Source organism: Rousettus aegyptiacus, unplaced genomic scaffold, assembly GCF_014176215.1.
Source record: "Rousettus aegyptiacus isolate mRouAeg1 unplaced genomic scaffold, mRouAeg1.p scaffold_m13_p_1, whole genome shotgun sequence".
NCBI lineage: Eukaryota > Metazoa > Chordata > Mammalia > Chiroptera > Pteropodidae > Rousettus > Rousettus aegyptiacus.
In genome coordinates, this window is record NW_023416284.1 from 127,777,063 (window position 1) to 127,783,660 (window position 6,598).

The following is a 6,598-nucleotide window of genomic DNA, read 5'->3' on the forward strand; positions in this document are numbered from 1 at the left end:
ATACGAAGCTCCATAGATACACTGTGCCAAAACCACTACAAAGTCTGTGTCCTGAAGACTTCTCATTCTGATGTCACTCTTGTTATCAGTGCATTAGGACAACACCCCCACGCTGGTGCCACAGTAGAGTACAGTCCAAGAGGGTAGCATTCCTTCCAGATTTATTTTTAGATGGGGCCATTTCAGTCATTTAGCTCATTTGAGTCAGAATTCAGATACTTCGATGAATGGTCTGCACTAAGCAGACCTGCTCTTTGACTCACTGCAGTTCTTCTTTAAGTCAACAAGAGACTCTGGTTTCTGTGAGTCATCCTTCCCTGGTTATTGAGGCCGAGATAGCATTTTGATAAAAAAACAGTCTAAGTTGTTATAGCTAGTATACTTAACCCTTTGTCTGAAAGTCTATCATCCCAGAGTTTTCTAGTTCCTGCCATAAATACTTCCTGGCAAAGCATATAGAAGTCCTGTTGGATGTGTAACTAGGAATTCAAATAATACTGAGGATAAAAAGAAAATTTTATTATTGGTTCTTCAAGTAGCTTGGAGGAAAGAGTAAAATAAAGCATATGGACTTTCTAGTCAGTCAGACTGACATTTGAATCACAGCTTACCATGAGAAAGTTTTATTTTCACTGAACCTCAGTTTCCATGTCTGTAAAATGGGGATAATCCACCACATATGGTCCTTAATAGGATTAAGTAAAGAAACACATTCTGTAGGGTCCAGGCACCTCACGAGCCTTTCCTGCTTGTGAAGTGGTCGATGATACTTCTACCGTCAGAGCCCATCTGCTAGGCTGCTTACATGAGCACTTTGCATTTAGGAACAACTAATACCCTTGTCTCAGTGGCCTTGCCCCTGCTAGCAATGTAGATTCAGAATTTGTCCTGCTGTCCACTGCTTTACCCAGTTTGGGCTAACGGAGGTACAATAAAGCAATAATACTTTAGGTCAGTTTTAATTATGGTCATAAAATATGGGAACATCCAGGAACTAGAAGATTCTTAAATTTGCTGGAGACTAATACAAAGACACCAAAGAGATTTCAAAAAAATAAGATGTATAGAGTAGCTTAGAAGCCACCAGTATGATCAAACCTGACTCATTATTCACCTTCTTTGTGAGAGAAGAAACTTACAGGAGGGTAGGCAGGGCTTCAGAGCTGTATACTTCAGATTTTCTGGACTGTGCCAGTCTTCTCCGTTTCTCCCTCTATATCTTCATGTGTTGAAAGTCTGAGTCTGTAGGTGTCAGGAAGGAGTCTGTTTGTGTGTATTATGCTGGCCGTTTATTTCATTTGTGAAAGAGTAGGATTTAAGAGTAGTTTAATCTTTCATTGCTTTGTATCCTATTCAGTGCTTCAGCACTCCATGTTTTCTGCACTATTGTGCTTTGTCATGTCATCTTGAAATTGCAATCTAGAGAACTTGATCTGTGTCCTATATGCAATATCTTTAGGTCACCAAGTATTGTACAACTCTGAGCAGTTTGGGAAATCACAGCTATTTGGTGTTGATTTTTTTTAAACCAAGGAGTCATGAGCAATTTAAAAAATATATCAGAACTGTATCTGGGTCTCACTTTGGTATACAAGCATTTTTTTAACAGGTTATTTAAGGGCTGTAACAACTGGGTGGTCTTTTTATTGTATTTTCTTTCCCAAAGTTAATTGGCTATAAATTTACTTTTAAATCTGCTATATATCTAGCCTTAGCAAAGGGAAAAGAAAAAAAATACCAACCTGTTATCTGACATTGTATATTCATTATTAAGATTCATTAGTAGTCAAATTCTACTCATTTCTTAAACTAATAAATTTTATTGTCACATCTAAACAGCTGCATATGGATGTACAAGATTAGAAATTTGCTATTAAAAAGAGAGAGCTTTAAATTGATCCTCTGTCTTATTGTTAAACATCTAAATGATATGTGAAATTTCCATGAAATTTGTCAGTTTCAGAAATTAATAATCTAACATTTTGGACCATTCTAACTGCAGATTACATACGTGTGTGTGTGTGTGTGTATACATATATGTATATATAGTCAACAAGAGAAATATTACTATTTCTGTTTTAAAGTATGTGTGTCATTAGAATTGATAGTTTTATTTACCTTTTGAATTACAGATGACACTTAATTTTGATTACAGTAAATGTGGATCCAAATGACAACCAAGAGCAGGCAGGTTATCAGTCTGTCCCTCATCCAAAGTAGTTTTTCTGCCTATGATGATCCTCGAAAATCTAATGCAAGCCTGGTTTCCTGGTGTTAGAGGGTCAAAAATGTTAAAATTGAGGGGGAAAAAAACTGCCGGGTAAAGAAACATCACTAAGAATCTCAAACCTAGAACCCATGATTTAGGAAGGGAGGATTGAGATTTTTAAAATAATAGAATATTCTTTAAATGATTTTTGGAATAAAAACTTAGAGCAGATGTGTGGCTATTCTAAGTTTAGCCTAAAAATGTATAGTTAAAGGAATAAGAATAAGAGAATCACAGAAAGAAGCCATAAGAAATTGATCTCGAATTCATCTCTAGGATCACACCAGGTCCAAGGCCATGGATATCTTCCTTAGCCAAATCCTCCTGGAGAGCAAGTCACAAAAACTCCCTCAGCTGCTCCCTGAAATACGAGCAACTGTTAACTGTCAGAAAGTTCCTCCCTACGTCTAACCTCATGTTTCACGATGCATGTTAGAAACCATTTTCTCTTGCGTAGTTTTCACTGGAAATAAAATCAGTTAGATTCCAACCTCTACAGGATTAGGAGAAAATACTGAAGAAAAAACAAAGTTTAAATGATGTTGAGAGTACTTTTCCATAAGTGGTGAACTTATTCAAAATGTTTGCAGTAGTGTCCTTGGTAGTGGATTTAGACCAGAGATCATGGATTTAGACCATAAGATTTAGTCTTATGTCTCAAGACATAGGTGGGTCTTTGACAATCACTTTGTGTTTAAGTCAGCAACTTCAAAGGCTGTGCATTAAGTGATACCTTCATAGTATACATTCAATCAATGCATACTTTTATATATTTAATACCAATAACAAAATGAGAATTTCCCTCTGAAAACACAATTACTCTCATGCTCAGCCTCTAATATAAAAGAAATATTGAGTGAGCACGCATGTGCTAATAGGGTTTGGCATTCATAAAAGTCCTGAAGTTTCTTTCACTATGAGACATATCATAAATCAAGGGGGAAAAAAAGAAAATACCTAAGTGTAGCATTGAGGTCCTGTGTTCTGAGATGGCCTTGTCTATGTGCTAACATTACACGTGGACGAATGGTTCCATCTGCTACTACCTCACTGGCATTTTCAGAAGAGGACCGGTAAAGTGTTTCAGTTCCCTTAAAAAACACCACATAAATATATGGTAATGTATTATTATCATTATGTAGAGCAGAGGCCAAAAATCTCTTGCCAAAGTGATCCTCTGAAATTTTACACCTATTTCATGCATTAAAAATAAATGTGTAGCATATGCTTTTACTTATTTTACAATTAACTCATCAAATTTGTGGTCTGGGGGGACAGAAAGCCAAAACCCTAGGTCTCTCATGACCCTTCCTCAGCCCTATGCCTGCCTCCTCTTCCAGCATTGTTTTTTAAAAGATCTGGTTTCACAGGTCCTCAAAAGTAAAAGTAAATTAAAATTCTATAGTGATAACTTGTATTTGTGTTGAATTTTAAAGTTTACAAAGTGTTTTCACATAATCTCATTTGAGTCTCACAACTACTTTGTAATATTTCCATTTTACAATTGTGGAAACTGAGATTGAGAGAAGAAAGTCTTCATGGCTTGCTTAAAATCATCCAGTTATTAACTAACAGAGCTGTGTCTGGAACCCAAGTCATTCGGCTCAGTTTAGTAACGTTTTCTCCACTCTGTCCAGCCTGCTGTGGTAGACAGAACTCTCACATGATCCCTAATGATCCACCTTTATATAATCCTCTCTCCTACAAAGTCCATGGAATCTGTAAATAGGAGATATCATTTCCGTGATTATGTTACTTTAGAGGCAAAAGGAATTTTGCAGTTGTAATTAAGGTCCCAAATAAATTGACCTTAATTTAAGATTATCTGGGTGGGCCTGACCTAATCAGAAAAGCCCTTAAAATATGGGTCTGGAGGTCAGAGATGGAGGAAGTCAGGGAGATTCAAAGCATAAGAAGGATTTGATGTGTGAGAGAGTCTCCATTGCTGGTTTTGAAGGCAAAGAGTTCCCTGTAGCAAGGAATCCTGGCGGCCTCTCAGAGCTGAGAGCAGACCATGCTGACAGCTGGCGAGAAAATGGGAACCTCAGTCTTACAACTGCAAGGAACCAAATTTGGCCAATAGCCTAAAGGAGCTTGGAAACAAATTCTTCCCCAGAGCCGCTAGATGAGAACTCAGGCTAGCCAACTTTATAATTTTATCTTTGTGATGCAGTGAGCAGAGAACTTCATCATACCATGTTGAACTTCCAAACAACAGAACTGTGACATAATAAATGGGTGTTGTTTTAAGCTGCTAAATTTGTGGTCATTTGCTAGCAGCTGTAGAAAACTAATGAACTGCCATTCATAAATACTTATTGAATAGTTATTATGTGCAAGACAGTAATTTTTATTTCAGATGATTTTGTGCCTGTGTCTAGGAGAGTTAGTTTAAAAAAGCAAAAACAGAAAAAATCCCCAGGCCCCCTATAATATTACTATTTCTCCTTACTTGTGGGAGTATAGAGAATTATAATCCCTGTTGTCTCGAAGATAGTGTGACTATGTTTCTTATTCTGACTAATAAAATGGAGGAGTACTAGAATATATCTTTCAGAACAACAGCTTTGATTATCCGTGTTCTCTTATTCTGTTGCAGCAAACCCTAACGCTCTGGCTGAGAAGAGAGAGTCCATGATGGGGAGAACCTGTCAACCTGGGACTGAGGGACAGAACCTGGCACCAATCTGGTCTGGACATATAGTATGAATAAGATATAAATCCTTTGTTGTTTTCAGCCTCTGAACTTATTGGGTTGTTTGTTTCCACAACACAATCTGGACTATCCTGATGGACACAGTTGCCTTGAATGTCCTGGGGTGCCATATGATACTGAGCTTCATAAGCACTGACCACCACTCTGCTACAATGGCAGCAAAAGCCAGATTATCTGTTTCCAGACCTTTTGTTGAATAATTTTTGGGTAAGACAAAAACAGTGTTTTATATATTGCCACTTTTTCCTCAAAGTAGGTGAGGAGTAGGGAAAGGGATGGAAGAAGTGGGATAAGACTGAGAAAATAAGGAAAACAAGAAATTGCATATTGTTTGCTGACTGAGAAACAGTTACTGAGTGGTTATAACCAGACTCGGTGGCAGTCCCCAAAAATCAGTAAAGGCAGGCTCACTTTTCATAAAATGTTGACAATCAAAGTCATTAGTGTACCAATGAGGTGAAATGAAGAAATAGTGTATCATACATATTTTAAGGTGATTCTGTTCTCTAGGTTTGCTCGAACACACTATCCTGATTTGGGAGAAGGAAAGCAAGACTGTAAGCAAACATGTGGGTTTTCACATGTTTCTGTGTTTTATTTCTGTACAAGACCTAGAGAAAGGTCTATTTGATAGCTAGTTAAAAAGCAATTTTCATATTTATACCACAATATAGTCACCGACAAATGTAACAGCAAGTCTTGTTTTGTTTGCAACTATCCTTATAATAATTCATCAGCTATCCTTTTTTTTAAAGCAGCAACATTAGATAAATTATTTCTTTTCTGTTAAGTAACCAAAGTTTAGAATTTTAATGAGCAAAATTTAAAAATTTGGCCTCTTTAACCATACGCAACAAACTTATTTTGAAAATAAACCTTTTTTTAGGTTAAATTCCTTATAACTGCTAACAAGTGGAGGTCAAGGTGAGCATCTGTCAAAAACGCTATTTTAAGAAGTTTTGATATAAAGCAGGAATATGTTATATAATGTCTAAACTTTTGGTTTCCAGGCTCATTTCATCATCACCATTTTCCCATTTATTCACTAATCGGATTAATCAACTCTGTAAAGAGTTTCTTTCCATCTATTTGTGAGGTTTTTTAAGTAGATTATTTCAAACTAAACTAAATTTAGAGGATTACTTTAGAAACTTCAGCAGATTTCTGAAAATCCAAAACAAAATGGACCATTTTTTAAGTTTCCTTTTGTTAAAGAAGAAAGAAGATAATTTCAAATGTGTGGTTTGATTTTTCTCTTTCTTTTGCAAATCAATTTTTTATATTTCCATTTAATTCTGAAAGAATTAAAAGGTAAATATTCTTCAAATTCTTTCTCTCCTCTCTCTCTCTCTCTCTCTCTCTCTCTCTCTCTCTCTCTCTCTCTCTCATCTATCTATCATCTACCTACCTACCTACCCACCTACCTACCTATCTAATAAAATCAGCATTTTGAATAGAAGGTTTGACTTCCATGGTTTATAAAATTGGTATAGATCGTGAATTCTAACTCCTAACTTTAACTGCAGTGAACATTTGGAGTTAGGAATAAGCTTTATGAAAACCAGTGTCTTGGCCTAGGTTGGGGTAAGCGTTCATTGGGATAAAGGAAGGCT

The 6,598-nt window shown here is 36.4% G+C and overlaps 1 long non-coding RNA gene across 1 annotated transcript in view; it reads left to right on the plus strand.

Moving 5' to 3' along the window:
• The window catches only part of LOC107517409, a 61,110-nt gene extending 55,947 nt beyond the window's left edge, over positions 1-5,163 (plus strand). The window contains exon 3 of the long non-coding RNA XR_001598502.2: positions 4,869-5,163. This is a non-coding gene — a long non-coding RNA (uncharacterized LOC107517409). The remainder of the gene's footprint in view (positions 1-4,868) is intronic.
• The last annotated feature ends 1,435 nt before the right edge of the window (positions 5,164-6,598 follow it).